This window comes from Neophocaena asiaeorientalis, unplaced genomic scaffold, assembly GCF_003031525.2.
Source record: "Neophocaena asiaeorientalis asiaeorientalis breed wild unplaced genomic scaffold, Neophocaena_asiaeorientalis_V1.1 scaffold303, whole genome shotgun sequence".
Taxonomy (NCBI): Eukaryota; Metazoa; Chordata; class Mammalia; order Artiodactyla; family Phocoenidae; genus Neophocaena; species Neophocaena asiaeorientalis.
In genome coordinates, this window is record NW_020174420.1 from 32,091 (window position 1) to 49,558 (window position 17,468).

Below are 17,468 nucleotides of genomic sequence, written 5' to 3' on the forward strand. Positions count from 1 at the left end.
ATGGAAAAAAATCCCTCTTTTGCTACTTACAACCTACTTTGTACTTACTTTTTCTACTTACTTTTGCTGCTTACAACTTACTTTTTGTACTCTACAACCATAGAAACTCACTACTTCCTGCTTCTCCGTAACTGCTTTTTCTTAGGTTTATTTGATTGTACTCAGCATTTTCATTCTTGGATTTAAAAATTAAAAAATTACCTCAGTAAAGGTTTCTAGTGCTACCTTGGAGTGGAGATGTTATTCATGGTAGAAGCTTGGGAATACACTCACCAGGCCAGTCCATTTCAACTGACTGTTAGAACAGATTTATGGCTGCCAGGTGGAAACTCCTTGTTCTAATTAATTAGCCTTCTGCTGTTCCTCTGAGTGTGGCACTCTTAAGGGGGTCTGTGAACATCTAGGTAGATTGATATAAGAGTTAATCAGGAAAAAATCAGAGATTTTGCTTTCTATTAATTAGATGCTATAAAAAGTAATTTTTTTTTTCTCCCCTGAACTCTGGGAGTGTTAGTGTATGAGTGTGTCAAGTACTGCCCCTCTGTCCTCTGCTGTCCCAGCTTTTTATTCAGCAAAATTCCTAATTTACAGAAAAATAGGCCAATCACCTAGATTCAATAATTAACATTTGCCATTTTTACTTTATCTATACACATTTTCCTTTTTGGCTTTTTATTACATAGTTGAGAGAAAATTCAGGTTGATGTCCACCAGTTAGTAGTTCTGATTTTCACATTATTCCTGAAATGTAGAACATTTTGACTTCTGAGTCAGAAAATGGAGTCAGAAAGTGAAGTTTTCTTCTTGATGTTAATCATGATACAAACATTAAACATATAACCACACCTACCTTCTAGGAACTTGGGAGGCACACCTAAAATGAGGAAGTAGGAGATTGATATCATTAATTTACATTCAGCCCAGAAGATGTTGAGTTGTTGTCAAGAACCCCAGTGTCTCCAAGCTGTGCCTCAGCAAGTTAACCACACACACCCATGCTAGTCTGTCCTCTAAACTTTTTCACTGTATACTCCCTGGAGGTGGGGATTAAGTAGGGAGAAGGGTAGAAAGAAACTAGCATTTATTGATTGGAGCTAGATATATATCTTAGCTCATTTAATAATAATAGCAATGTTCTTATAGATATTAATATCCGCATTTTATAGCTGAGGTTCAGATAAGTTAAATAATTTGCCCAGAGTCACATACTGCTAGTAAGTAGAGGAGGAGTATTTTTGAATTAAAAAAAAAACCACCTGTTATTTTTAGGTCACTGTGATGACAGTATATCAGGTACATTTAAATTAGGGATCTCAGGTGAAAAATGGTTCTTTTAACATCTTGTAGTTGGATAAATTATTTGTCTCACATGATTGGCAGTCTGGGTGGGACTTAATACTGCTTCTTAGGAGATAGTTGACAAAGTTGTCTTTGACAAAGTTCCTTTGGGATTTCAGGGGACTTGATAGTGCTAAGTGAAGAACCTGTAGTCATGTTTTGTGCTTTTCCTCACCCTGATAAAGAAATAGTGGATCAAAAGTACAATGAGGAATCACCTCACACCAGTCACAATGGCCATCATCAAAAAATCTACAAATAATAAATGCTGGAGAGGGTGTGGAGAAAAGGGGGCCCTCTTGCACTGTTGGTGGGAATGTAAATTGATACAGCCACTATGGGGAACAATATGGAGATTCCTTAAAAAACTAAAAATAGAATTACCATATGACCCAGCAATCTGACAACTGGGCATATACCCAGAGAAAACCGTAATTTAAAAAGACACATGCACCCCAGTGTTCATTGCAGCACTATTTACAATAGCCAGAACATGGAAGTAACCTAAATGTCCCTCAACAGAGGAATGAATAAAGAAGATGTGCTTTAACATAGTAAATTTAACATAGTAAAAATTCCATATATACAATGGAATATTACTCATTTGTAATAAAGAGGAACAAAATTGGGTCATTTGTAGAGACATGGATGGACCTAGAGTCTCATACAGAGTGAAGTGAGTCAGAAAGAGAAAAACAAATATTGTATATTAATGCATATATGTGGACTCTAAAAAAATGATATAGAAGATCTAATTTGCAAAGTAGAAATAGAGAAACAGACGTAGAGAACAAAGGGTGCGGATACCAAGGGGGAAGGGGGGGTGGGATGTATTGGGAGAGGAGGATTAACATGTGTACACTGTTGATACTATGTATAAAATAGGTAACTAACGAGGACCTACTGTATAGCGCAGGGAACTCTACTCAATGCTCTGTGGTGACCTAAATGGGAAGGAAATCCAAAAAAGAGGAGATGTATGTATACGTATAGCTGAATCAATTTGCTGTATGGTTGAACACAATATTGTAAAGCAACTATACTCCAATAAAAATTTTAAAAAATTAATTAATAAGGGCCTACATGTAAACCATACTATGCAATTTAAAATCTTTGCTTATAATAAAGTCCAATAATTTCTCAAAAAAAAAAAAAAAACCAGTGGAAAATTACAAGCTAAATCAGCCTAACAGCTGAATTCCACCACATCAGCATCCTTAGAAGAGATGATGCCAAACATGGCACCACACCCAGAATCAGCGTGGCACACCCCATTAAAGAGTCTAAATCAGGAATTCAGTGGAGAGGTTGTGACTCATCCCAGGATCCTAGAGAAAAAGCTGACGTTAAGATCTAAGGAAGATGGATGGACCTAGAGTCTGTCATACAGAGTGAAGTAAGTCAGAAAGAGAAAAACAAATACCGTATGCTAACACATGTATATGGAATCTAAAAAAAAAAAAAAAAAAAGAGGTCATGAAGAACCTAGGGGCAAGACGGGAATAAAGACACAGACCTACTAGAGAATGGACTTGAGGACACAGGGAGGAGGAAGGGTAAGCTGGGGCAAAGCGAGAGAGTGGCACGTACATATATACACTACTGAACGTAAAATAGATAGCTAGTGGGAAGCAGCCGCATAGCACAGGGAGATCAGCTCGGAGCTTTGTGACCACCTAGAGGGGTGGGATTGGGAGGGAGGGAGATGCAAGAGGGAAGAGATATGGGGATATATGTATATGTATTCACTTTGAATTTATATTATATTTGAATTTATATTCACTTTGTTGTAAAGCAGACACTAACACACCATTGTAAAGCAATTATACTCCAATAAAGATGTTTTAAAAAAAAAAGATCTAAGGAAGAAGCTCAGGCCGAGAATGTTGTTCTTGCTCAGGGCTTTGCCGGTTACATTACATTAGTAATGTGTGACACTCTTGATATTCCTGAAGGATATATGTTGTTAAGAGTCTCCAGTTCCAGAACACTGCTAATATAAATGTTGATGTAAGGTAGTTTGCTAGGCTCATACACAGGCTAGATGACTAGCCTTCACATTCATCTTAATACCTATATTTGTATTAGATATTTTAAATAATAAGAGCAGTTAACATTTATTGAGTACTTACTTTGTGCGGGCCCTATCCTAAGCAGTTTTACACATATTAACTCATTTAATACAACAACCCTATGAGGTAGATAAGGAAACAACTCAGAGAGTAATGCAGAGATCATGGTTAGGCAAAGGAACGGAAATTTGAATCTAAGGAGTCTAGATCTAGTGTTTTTGCTTTTGACTGCTGTGCTGTATCCAAACCATTGTGCTATATTAGAAAAACACTATAAGGTAGGTATTATCTCATTTTTCTAATAAATTATTTTTTAAGGTCAAACTTGAATAGGAAAAATGTGAATATCAAGTATTAAGAAATTCTTTTAGTCACGTCTCTCTCTCTTTTTTTTTTTTAACTTTTGGGCACGCCGCGCAGCATGTGGGATCTTAGTTCCCCGACCAGGGATCGAACCTTTTCCCCTGCATTGGAAGCACGGAGTCTTAACCACTGGACCGCCAGGGAAGTCCCTAGTCATGTCTCTCTTATCTAGCTCAGATGGCTTGATGAGTCTTCCTTTTAGTCTTTTGAACTTGTAGTGCCAAATCTTAGAAATTAGACTAGTAGTCTCTTTCTGGATCTAAGCTAAAACCTTCTTGAAGTTTGTGTTATAATTAAAAGTAAATTAAAATCTTGAATTGCCCTTAAAACTGTTGTGGAAAATAAGAAAGAAGAAAACCTTAGAGATTGAGGCATGAAGGCTTTTTAAAGATCTTCTGAGATGAATTCGCAGTCGGTGCTAGTTGAGAGAATCGCTTTCTAATAACATGTAATACATTGTCAGGTAGTTGTTCCTAGACTTCTTTGTGAGGTATCTTTGTGACCAGATTGCTTCTTTAGCCTCTATAGCTGTTTTCTCTAAGTTCCTATAGTTCATAGGACATAGAACTTAGCATTTAAATAAAGACTAACTCAGTGTTGATGTTATACCTACCTCCCCCTGTCATTGGCCTAATTCAGGCCCTTATGTTTTTCTTGGACAACAGTTTCCTTACTGTTTCTCTGCTGCATTCTTTTTTATTTTTTCAACAAATATATACTTAATAATGTCTGCTAAGTGTGTGACGCTGTGCTCAGCACTGGGTATATCAGCAGTAAACAGGACAGACATTGTCTTGCCCTAGCAGAATGTATAGTCTACTAACTGGTCAGTCTGTTTTCCATACCATTGCCATAAACGTTTTCGAAGATTCAGGTCTGATTTTTGCTGGTTCTCTTTTGCCTGCCTCAGACTTTTCATAGTCAAGTTGTAGCATACCATAACGGTTCAAATGACTTGTCCAATGAAGCCATCCTTGATCACTCCTTAGAAGCAGAAATAATTATTTCCTTATCCTGGTTCCCATAGCCCTTTATAAAAATCCTTATCAGAGTATTTATTATATTTTATTATAGTTGTTTGTATCAGTTTCCTGTAATTGTTTGTGAATTTCTTGAGACCAGTGATAGTATTTTATTTATTATTGTTTTATCCTCAGTGTCAGATACAGAATCTGGAATGTAAGTGCTCCATAAAAGTTTAAAGTATAGTATAGTCTTAGTACTTTCTATATCATGTATGTATGTTTTGTTCCTCCAACTATTAGGTTACAGACTGTCTTATAATTTCTTTGTATTCCTTCTGTTATCCAGGCTGATGCAGAGGACATCCTTAAAAAATATTTACTGATTATTATTAGCCTTTCAGTATCTTCTGCATGGTAGTTCTTTTCTAGAAAAGCATTTATTGGTCCCTTGTTTTACAGAATGTCTCACTACATTTAAAAAAATCCAAATATTTTATTTAAAGGGGCCTTATTTCTATGATACGCCTATCTTAAGCAACAGCTCATTGATACTGTGACTGGTAAGATGGATCTTGCTTGCTTTCTTCTGTTTGTCTACTAGAATACTTGGAGGTAAATTTGTGGTTCACCTTCAGAAAAGATATGATATGCATCTTGTGTATCATCTTCACTTCTGCTCTTTTGTTGCTGCCCTTTGTATGGATTATTGCTCTCCTGTTTTTAATTTTATTTAATGTTGTATTGTTTATGTCTTTATATGCCACTTTAGATCCTTAAACTAACTAAAAACCAGACAAAAACCTAGAAACCAGTGGTACTTTCATTTATCCTCCAAGTACTTATTGAATCCTAAGTCCTATGCCTTAAGAGAGAAATAATACATAATACCTATCCCAAGAAACTGGAATTTGTTAATGTAGAAAACACTTGATGTAAGAAAGGTTAGACAAGAGGGCTTTGGGAGGTGATGGGAGGCATAGGGTTTGGAGATTTAGGTGCTTCTGGAGAAGGTGACATTTGAACTGAATCTTGAGAACTGGCTAGTATTTTGATTGGTGAAAAAGGAGAGATTGGGCATTCTAGTAGGTGGAAACAGTAAGTGACCAAGAAAATATAATTTGTGTTATTCATTAGGGTTATCCACCCAAAATTTCTGTTTCTCTTCCCAGTCACATGTTATGATTGCACGTCCTTGCCCCTTGGAAGTTAGGTGTGGCCATGTAAGTTGCTTTGACCAATGATGTGTGAGCTGAAGTGACCTGAGTCATTTCCATATAGAAGATTTAAGAATCCGTGCATTCACTATGCTTTCTTTTCCTCTGCCACAGTGATCTGCAGTGCTCTGATTAGCCTGTGGGCCAAATATGGTCTGCCTGTATTTGTAAATAAAGTTTTATTGGAACATAGCCATCGTGATTTATGTATTGTCTATGGCTGCTTTTGCAGTACAACAGCAAAGTTGAATAGTTGTTACAGAGAGCGTATATCCCATAAAGCTGAATATATTTACTATCTGGCCATTTATAGAAAAGTCTTGCTGACAGCTGCTCTGGATGTTGGCTGCTTAGAATGAGGATTTTGTAGAGCAGAGACTTGTGCTGACCCACAGTGGACATATGCATATGCCATCAGAAAGAAATAAATCTGTATTCACTGATATTTTGGGGTTGTTTGTTATAGTAGTATAATCCAGCCCATCCTGACAGTCAGGCTCTTTATAGGAAAAATATTTCAGTTGCTCACAGAGGAAGAAACCTTATGGACAGGAGTAATGTGGAACAAAGATGGATAGGAATGTTAGGGTACTGTTGTGAAAGTACGAGACTGTTAAGCTCAGGTGTTTAGATTTTATTTAGAATCCTCAATATGGAATCAGGACTTAACAATTTTTTTTGAGAGACTGAAGAATAGTATGGTGGGAGCTTTATGGTAAAAAGTTTAATCTGTCGATAGTTATAGAAAGGCTGGAGCATTCGTTGAGTCAGGAATTTGATCTCTAAAACAAAAGTCCCTGGAAACTGGACTGACAGTGGTTTAAATGGAGTTTTTTTTTTTTTTCTTAATAAGTTGCAGTGACTTAATTTCTTGTGCCATTAATGCTTAATAGCAACCTCAGATTTTTTGTAATTTGAGCTGTTTATACAAGTGAGGAAACATCATTGTAAAGGGAGTTGTGATAGTTGAGGGCCAGTTTTTTTATTTCCTTCTTTTTTTCTTTGATTTCCTCTTTTTTAGGTAAAGCAAACACATCAGACACTGCCATCAACTCAGTGAAATTTGGTGTCAGGTAGCCTAAGGTAGTTTAAAGTAGAAAAATGGTCACTTTAGAATTCGGTCTTATTGCATCTCCTGTTACTTCATCTGCTATATATCTGCTGAAGGAAACCTTTGTCAGTTTGCCAAGTTACATGAATGCAGCTGAGAGTATATAGCAGTTCCTCAAGGTTAAAATATAATATTTTAGGGTACTGAATCCTTCAGGTTTCCTAAAGCAGTTTCATCCTGCATATATGATGTTTTGAAGATACATAGAAGGAAAAGAAGAACAATAATAACAACGAAAAATGCTGTAGAAAATTCCTGTATAATCAGGTTATTTTGTAAAGTGATGGACAAACTTGTTCTTCTAATCCTTTTTGGCTTTAGTGAAAGAATGTTCTTTTTTACTTGTTTTGATTTTACTGGCATAGCGGCCTTTAGAAATTTGGAAAATTCATTGCATTGCAGGCCTGTTTTGTTCTTTATTAAGCTGTTAATTATTCCTTTTCTCTTGGAGTTTATATTTTAATAATACAACATCTCACATATAGACCATTTCTTTGAAAGAAATAAACAGTACAGAAATATTTTTTTGCCTTTTTATTGATTATGAAAATAATACATGTTTATATTGCTTGGGACTCTGGTTGCAGGTTATAGAAACCCTATATGAATTAACTTTAGCAGAACAGTTTAATATATTAGCTTACTGTGAGCAGGCATCTGCAGACACAGGGTGAGCTGGTATTAGGTAAGACTGCAACATGGGACTCTTGTGTTTTTCTCTTGGCAATGTGTTTTACATTTTTAGTAAATGTTTTCTGTGTAGTTGAAAAATGCATACAATGTGTTTATATAACGTGTATATTTATAAAGTTATGTATACTTTGTATTGGGGCAGCAAGTTATGTACATTTCATATATGTATATTATATATTCTTTTTTTAAAAAAATTATTCATTTATCTTCAGCTGTGTTGGGTCTTTGTTGCTGCATGCGGGCTCTCTCTAGTTGTGGTGAGCGGGGGCTACTCTTCGTTGCGGTGCGCGGGCTTCTAATTGCAGTGGCATCTCTTGTTGCAGAGCACTGGCTCTAGGTGTGCGAGCTTCAGTAGTTGTGGCACGCGGGCTCGGTAGTTCTGGCTCGTGGGCTCTAGAGCGGAGGCTCAGTAGTTGTGACGCACATGCTTATTTACTCCGCGGCATGTGGAATCTTCCCGGAGCAGGGCTTGAACCCGTGTCCTCTGCATGGGCAGGCAGATTCTTAACCACTGCGCCACCAGGGAAGTATCTATATATTCTTTTTTATGGGCAGATAGAGAAATAGATGAGTGTGGGATTCCATGTCAGTATACTTTAATCATGGCTCTGTGACTTGGCAAATAATTTATCTTACCTGTGAGTCAGTTTCTTTGTATGTAAAATGAAAATAATACTGTTACTCTATATCATGGGATGGCTTTGAAATTAAGCAAGATAGTACATACAGAGTGTTTAGAACAGTCCTTTATAAGTAGTGAACATGGACTAAATGTTATTATAAATACTGTAATGTTTATATTATATTATTAATGTACATGTGCACTATATATATATATTGTGTTACTATATGGATAGATACATATGGACTTTGTATCTTGCTTTCTTCACTAAACTGTTTGTTTTCTTTATTATATTTTTGAACTTTAACACCTTTTAGAAAACTCACAAACCTAAAGGAAATAAACTTTGGAGTTCATTGGTGATCTTAACTTTCCTCTGAAGCATGGCATTTTTGGAAAACCTTTGCTTGAGCATGCTACCCTTTAACCCAAAGATGTGATGTGTTCAGAAGGAATAGGAGATGACTAATACCCATGAATGGCTGAACGTGTTGGTTAGTGAAATTTGTATATCCCTTTCCTGAATTGAAAAGATGACTTTTTGGTATAAACAGACTAAAAAGATCAACCAGGGACTCTTTATCAATATATAAAATGACAGTGTTTTCATTACTAGTATGAATCATATTATGACTAGATTTTAAGTCTGTTTTTATTATTGTGCTCTGCAGAATGACCGATTTGTTATTTGCACTACTTGTGTGGAATTTACTATTGCTGCCTGTTTATATTTTCAGATGTAGCCTGTCGCGCTCCTAAAGATTGCCAGTACTTATAAACTTTTCTTATGGGACTGAGTGGTGATATAATGAATGTGATTTTTTGAATTGTATAATGAAATATATCAACATTTGCAAAACCTGCAAAACCCCGCGAACCAGTATTTTTCAAATGAACAATACCTGATGTTACAAAATCATACATGGGTAAAAGATTCATTTGAAGTATAAGATAGACCAATGAATTTTAATCTAAAACTCATCAAGTTTTGAGGTTGTATCATAAATTTGTGTGTGTGTGTGTGTGTGTGTGTGTATAAAGTTTTCTGAAAAGGCTTAAAAATACTCTCTCCCCTTTCCAACTACATATGTGCAAGGCTGGGTTTTCTTTATGTACTGTAACCAAAACCCCACATTTTAATAGATTTAATGTAGAAGTGGTTATAGAGTCCAGATATCTTCTGCAGACATTAAAGATATTTGCACAAATGCAAAAGACTCTTACAACTATTTTTTATTTGTTTATTTCAGAATATAAAATTATTTTTCATAAAATATATTCTTTAACATGTAAATATTATTGGGTTTTAATATTAATGAATTAATATTTTCTAATTTTGTTTTAATTTCTAATATAGTAAATATTGATATATATATAAATCAATGTAAACAAAAGTTCTTTAGGGTTCTTAATATTTAATAGTATAAAAATAAAAAATTGTGTTTAAAATGCTGGAGAGCTGATAGTTTGGATGAAAGGAAACTGAAGAAACATGACAGTTGAATGTAATACATGGTCCTGGGCCGGATACTCTCCAGGAGGAAATGAAAACGCTCTAAAGAACATTATTGGGACAGTTGACAGGATTGGAATATGGACTATAGATTAGATTATAATTGTATCAATGTAAATTTTTTGAATTTGATAATTGTATTATAGTTAGGTAAGATAGGAAATACACATTGTAGTTTTAAGGGTATAATACATGCAACACATTCTAAACATACATGTACATATATGTAGAAGAGAAAGTGTTAAAACAAATGTGGCAAAAACATTACAAATTGGTGAATTCTGTATAACGGCTAAATAGGAGTTCTCTATTATTTGTACAATGTGAAGTTATTTCAAAATAAAAATTAAAAAATTATGAAGTAATATAATGAGTCTCTTAGAAGTGGATTTTTACAGATTGATTGGTGAGTGTCTTTTTGTGCTTGTGAATGACTGAGAGGTTTTGAGCAGTGGATAACTGGCTATGTAAGTCCTTTGGAGTTTTCACTGCTTTTCAGAGGACACTCCGTGTGCTCTGCTGCCCCCTAGTGACTTTTATGCTCGTCAGCAGTTTATTCTGCAAGTACAAGTTGGGAATTTGGATCACTGTAGTCATCATTTAAAAATAATTTAGTATCAACTAAAAGAATTGTTTTGGGGGGGGTGGAGGAAGATACTACTGTGAAGATCTCATGATCTGTTTTGTCTTATAATTTTTTAAAAATTATATTTTTGTTCTTGTGGTTCCTTTGAATTGTATCCTCAGTCTCCCCTTCCCCCCCTCTTTTTTTTGAAGATAGTATTTATTGGTTCCTCATCTGACAGAAACAGTAGAATTTCCTGTATTTTCTTTCCCTCTCTTTTCTGTGACCACAAATATTAGTCAATAATATTATGTTAGTGTTTTACTTTATAGTCTTAAAATGTTTAGAATTCTGCTAGCCCATAATCTCTCATTTGCAATTTGAAAATTCCAAAGGCTCTGAAACCATTTGTCGTCAAAAGCTGTCTGAATTCATTTGGCAACAAAACTTGATGTGAGTTGCTGTGAGATAGTGATAGTCTTTATATTTACCACTTGTGTGAATATTCCTACATTTGCTGCAGAGTTACTAATGTTACTAAACTAAACCCCAAGGGTTTTAGATTAGGAATTGTAGACTTGTACCTGATTTGCTTAGCTTTGACTCCCAGTTATGTGGTATGAAGCGTCACCAGCTTATACTACTTTCTATCTTTTCTCTCTTCTTTTTATTAGTTGTATAATTTTTACATACTATTGAAAAAATTTTTATTAGAGTATAGTTGATTTACAATGTTGTGTTATCACATACTATATATGTATATATATTTTTTGCGGTACGCAGGCCTCTCACTGCTGTGGCCTCTCCCGTTGCGGAGCACAGGCTCCAGATGCGCAGGCTCAGCGGCCATGGCTCACGGGCCCAGCCGCTCTGCGGCATGTGGGATCTTCCTTGACCGGGACACGAACCCGTGTCCCCTGCATCAGCAGGCGGACTCTCAACCATTGCACCACCAGGGAAGCCTATATACTGTTTTTATATACCATATTTTGTCACTCTTAATCTGATCTTTTTGTCTTAGAGTTGCAGTTAAGTATGTTCCCTTATTACTTCCAGTCTTTTTTGTTGAAGTTTCTCTTGCCATTTAGTTTGGTTGGAGTTTTTCTCTACCAGTTACCTTCAGACGGACTTATATAAACAATAATTTTTTAGTTATTGTATATTCAGAATGGCTGCTCTGTAGACTGTACATTCAAAGGACAGCTTCATTGAACTTAAAACTTTGACTCATATTTTGTTTCCCTGAGTATTGTCTTCTGGTGTTTGGTGTTGTAGAAAGGTCTGATGGCTGCTGGATTTTCTTTTCCTGATTATTGACTGTTTTTTTTCTTTTGCTGTCTTTTGGTTCTTCTTTTTCTAATCTATAGGAATTACTCTAAGGATTACCACATGCATCTTTGACTCATTAAAGTATAATATAAATTAATTCTTTTATCATTTCCTTGATACTACTAGGACCATATAACACTTCATTTTCATTTACCCTTTCCCATCTGTTAATCTATTGGTGTCATGAATTTTAATTTTATATGTCATTTAGTGCCCCCAAGACATTATTATTTTGTAGAGTCAGCATTCATTTATGTTTACCCCTTTTTGGTTTCCTACATTTCTGTGCTTTATTCTGAGATTACTTTCTTTTTGCATGAAGAACTCTCTTCAGCATTTCTTTGAATGCAAGCGTAATACTGACACATTCTCTCATTTTTTTGCTTGTTTGTATGAAAAGTGTCTTTATTTTACCTTAATTTTTTTGAAATTGTGGTAAAACATACATAACAAAATTTACCATTTTAACCATCTTTAAGTGTATAGTTTAATGGCATTAAGTATATCCACATTATTGTGCAATCATCACCATCATCCATCTTCAGAATTTTCGTAATGTTCCCAAACTGAAGTTCTGTGCCCATTAAACAATAACTCCTCATTCTCCCCTTTCTCTTCTCCTGGCAGCCACTATTCTACTTCCTGTCTCTATAAATCTGACCCTTCTGAGTACTTCATATATGTGGAGTCATACAGTATTTGTCCTTTTGTGACTGGCTTATTTCACTTAGGATAATGTCTTCAGGGTTCATCCATGTTGTAGCATGTGTCACAATTTCCTTCTTTTTTAAGGCTGAATAATATTCCATTGTATGTGTACCACATTTTGTTTATCCGTTCATCCTTCGATGAGCATTTGAATTGCTTCCTCCTTTTGGCTGTTGTGAATAATGCTGCTATGAACATAGACGTGTAAATATTTCTTTGAGTCCCTGATTTCACTTTTTTTGGGTATGTACCCAGAAGTAGAATTGCTGGATTATATGGTAAATTATTTTTAATTTTTTGAGGAACTGCCAAATTGTTTTCTGTAGTGGATGTACCATTTTACATTGCCTGCCTTAATTTTTAAGGGACTTTTTTTTTTTAAACTAGTTTTAGGATTCTAGGCTGGCAGTTTATTTTTTTTCAGCACTTTACTGTATATAATTCATTTGTTGTTTGACATATATTTCCTGTTAAAAAGTTAGCTCTTAATCTTAATGTTGTTCCTTTAATATTTTTTACTATGGTTTTGTTTTTCTGCAGTTTTACTATGAGGTGCTTACGTATAGTTTCCTTTGTATTTATCCTGTTGGGTTTGTAGAGCTTGAAACTGTGGATTGATGTCTTTCATTAGTTTTGGGAAATAGTTGACTCTGATGTTTTAAATATTGCCATTCCCCCATTATAGAAAGACTAGACCTCTTTCTGCAGAGTCACAAATTTAAAACTATTTTCCTAGTAACACTAAGATATTGCTTTCCTCTTTTACTCACATTCTTGCAGGAGAATATAGTGAAGTACCCCAGAGGCTATATGATATGTGAAGACAGTCATTGTTTTAATGGCTAATGTAATATATGCTTGTGTATTCTTATGTTTAAATTCTTATTCAGCTTTAATTTTTAATGTGATAAATGTCAATAAATATAACCACATATACAAAAGTTCTTGGGGAGATCCATATTTTTTAAGAGTATGGAAATATCCTTAAGCCAAACAGTTTGAGAACTGCTGGGGTAGGTATTTTGACTCTATCCCATATATTTCATATTTTTTATAGTCTTCTGTATTTTATATATTTTTATTTTCCTCTTTATGCTTTTTTTTTAAATGGGAAGAGTATTCATTTTAATTATGCTCCAAGGTGTTACAGAGCTAGATTAACAAATTTCAGTCAGTATAAAATAGACTTATTGTCAATATTCAGTCATAATACAACCCAGGTAAATGAATCATTACTTTATACAAGGCTCAGATGTTTAAAATCTATCTTAACTTTACACATGTACTATAAAATGATAAATACTTAAAATGACAATGCAAGGGAAAATATTATAAAAATACAATTGTCGTAGACCCTTGTATGAAAGTTCTTTAAAGTTCTGCCTTAAGGAATAATACCATGCTGCATATCAGAACCAGAAATAAAGCATTTTCCTTGAGGTTACCATGCTCAACGATATACTGGATGCACTCTAAAGTACCATGCCTGACAAGAATCAGAAGAGACAAGGCCTTCAATAATGTTGAGAGGAAAAAAAAAGAGAGAGGAGTAATCAATTGTCATATGCTGATTTCTGCTGGAATGGCCTCTTTAAACAATTATAGCACTGTGGAAGAACTGAAGAAGGGGACCAGTCTCAGCTTTATATAAAGGATTTCCAAGTCAGCACAAACTCAGACAGTGTTAAAAGGTACTGTTCCCAGTACTCTCCACTCTTCAACCCTTTACATGGATTCCTCGTCTTAAGTCCCTGTTTTTTCTCTAATTTCTTCCTAAGGGCTTACCAAACACACTTTCTGTTTTCTATTATCCAACATACAAACCAAAAGGCATTAAGCAAAACAATGTCTGTCAGTCAAGTCAGTTCTAAAGACACCAATTTTGGTTTCAGTATTAATCTTGAGATTTACACATAAACATCCTTCTTCCACAGACACTCCCACCTCCCCTTACATATTGACTCCATCCTAAACTGTGAAGCAATAGGAAGTTTTAAGATTTTTTTTTTTCCTTCATCAATGATTTGCCTGTTGCCAAGCTGCTTGGTTGGCAGCAATATCAGGAGCTGTTTGGAATGCTTGGTCAGAATATATAAGAAGGATGTGATCAGTGAATTACTGTAACCTATCAAAGTGAGCTTCTGCAGGCATACATGAAGAATTTACCTTTAGACTTCTCGCACTCATTTCAGAAGGGAGAAAATGTGTCTTAAAAGGGAAAGGAAAAAAATTAGATAAGGAAATATAGCAAAATATTAATACTGTAGTAATAGGAAAGGGAATGCTACCTACATTGTGGGGAAGTTTCTGGCATAAAAATCAGACTTTCTCTCCCATTACTCTTTGCACAAGATTAACAGTTGATTTACATCAAGAGGGGCAGAAAGCCACTAAACACTTTCTTCAAAGGTAGGGAATTTCTTTTTGAAATGAGCATTAGAGAAGGGAGGAAAAGGTAGGGAAAGCTCAGTCAAAGAGGTCCTCAAACATGCGTTGTCTCATTGCTATGTACGCTTCCTTTTCATCTGGTGTCATTTGGGCCACCAGCTCTGGCTTCTGGCTCACTTCGCTGTAGGAGAACGGACGGCCAGCCACCATGACAATGGGGTCATCTGCTCCTTCCTCAAATTCATCCTCCTCCTCATCCTCTTCCCCGTGATGTGCAGCCACAGCTGCCGCACAGGGTGGAGAGTCATTGTCTCACTCACTGGTCTCACTCTCAGAGTCACTGCCATTGGCAGTGGTCACAGGAGCAGCTGCCCCCACTGAGCCTGCTGTGGCAGAGGGGGTCTTCTTCTCATGAACGAGCAGTGCTCGCGTGACCTCCTCGTTATCATCTGGCCCCGCACGGCCTTCCTCACGCTCCTGAAATGAGTCTATATCTAAGCCACCTTCCTTCATCTCTTCAGAACTATGTGCTCTTTGGATAGTGCTCTCTCTTGACCAAATAGTTCTCTCTTTGGCAGATTTTCCCTCCAGTGAGGCGCGATGAAGATCGTCTTGGTCATCCATGTTAATGACAACATTCTGAGTGTATAAGTACTCATAAGACGGACCTTGGTGGCCCATGCTTCCTGGTGGTGCCCACCTGCCAGGCCAGCAGCTGCAGCAGCAGTTGCTGCACGGTCCTTGCTCTGTTTCAGGGCTGGTATTTCTGTGGGTTCTGGCTCAAGTATTTCATAGGCCAAGTTCACATCCTCTGTCTCTCAAAGCAAAGCATAAATGGGCTCAGTTTGTTCATTAAACCTTGCCGAAAGTGTGTGTGCATCTTTTTTGGGCATTGCTGATTCATCTTCTTCTACCTCTGTGTGGCAGAAAATATAGCGGAAAGTTCCTGTCATGGGATCAAAGAGCTGATTATCTTCTAAATCTGTAAAAGTACCACTGCAGATGGACATTTGAAGGAGGCCCGGTTGGTGGAATCTCTCTCATCAGTTTCAATCCTCCTTCTCATGTGGTCCAATTTATATTTTACCACATTAACAAGAGTACGATAATTGATAAAGTAGTAGTTGTGGTGAGTGGTTTTCCCATCTGCAGCAGTCTCCACCCTCATTCTGCACTTGATGAATTTGTCTCCCTTTAAATTATTCAAGAGTGATTGAAGTTGCTTCTGATCAAGCTTGAGCAGCTCCAGCATGTCCTCCTCTTTCACACAGAGGTTTCGGATCGAGATGTCCAAGGCCAAAGCATGCTCAATGCCATAAAACCCCCGGATCACATACTTGGCTAACTGCTTCAGTGCTGCAGGAACCTTGGTGAGGACATCTGGATCTGCCATCTTTAGCAGCAAACTTCAACTTTAAGTGTACTGACCAAAGCACATCCTGCATGGGGAGGGCCCTGTGCCACATCATTCAGCCTGTTACCTTTGCCTGAAACACCTTAGGGGACCCAGAGTGAATCCTTGAACACTCCCACTGCAGCTTCCCTCGGCGCCTCCACTACTGGCTTAAACGAGCCGTGCCACTTGTGCAACAAAGAGAACGCCCTATTCCTGCGACCAGCTTTAGAAACCATGTGCTACTTTCCTCGTTATGCTTTAATCTGGATATTTTCTATTAATTTATCTTCACTAATCTCCTCTTGCTGATAAACTATCTATGGAGCTCTTAATTTTAAAAATTACATTTTCACTTCTGAATTTTCTCAAATTTTAAATAGCGTAGATTTCAAGGCTCTGGTGAATTTTCCATCTTTCTGTCTATTTTGTTCTTTTTCCTTTTTTTTTTATCATATTAATCATAGACATTTCAAAGTCCTTTTCTCATAATTTCAATATCTGTATCATCTGTGGATCTTGATTTTCAGTTATATGGTCCTCTCCCTTGGCATGCTTGGTAATTTTGGACTGCATGGAGATAAAAAAACTCGTGGAGGTTCTGGGTAACCTTCTCTTCCGTAAGAGAAGGTTAAACTCCCCCCAACCCTGTCTTTTTCGGTAAGGTGGATAGAGTGGCAGTGATCTGAATCCAGTCAGGGTCAGAGCTATGGCTATCTCTGGTTCAGTACTGCCTTTTGCTATAGTCCTTCACATTTTCCAAACAGCCTTGGAGTGATGATTAGGGCCCCTTTCCTCAGGTGGACACTGCATTCTAATCTTTACTCCATACCTCAAGACTACCTAAAACTCTGTTCTGCTTCTCTGCTTGTCGTCTTAGCCTCTTGCCTGCTGTAGGTTAAGAATTCAGCGCATGTATTGAGGGAAAAACAGAAGAGTGTTGTGTTTTTTACCATTTTTCCTCTCTAGGATCTTTACCTCTTGTCTCTAATTTATGTCACTTCAGTGCCACAAAACTGTCAAAAGCTGATTTCTCTACCTCTTCTGCTTGATTCCTACACTGGAAACTTAGCCTCTCGTGTGCAGACTTGGCAAATATCTTGGGAAAAAGTGACTAAAGAATGTTGGCACACCCCTTCTCATTCTTCCCCTGGTCCCTTAATTTCTGATCATCTTAGCAGCTCTGTAAGTCAA

General features: G+C 36.5%; 1 pseudogene; it reads right to left on the reverse strand.

Annotated features, from left to right (window-relative positions):
• Window positions 1-14,959: 14,959 nt before the first annotated feature.
• On the reverse strand, window positions 14,960-16,274 carry LOC112407228 (general transcription factor IIE subunit 1-like; annotated as a pseudogene).
• Between the last annotated feature and the right edge of the window lie 1,194 nt (window positions 16,275-17,468).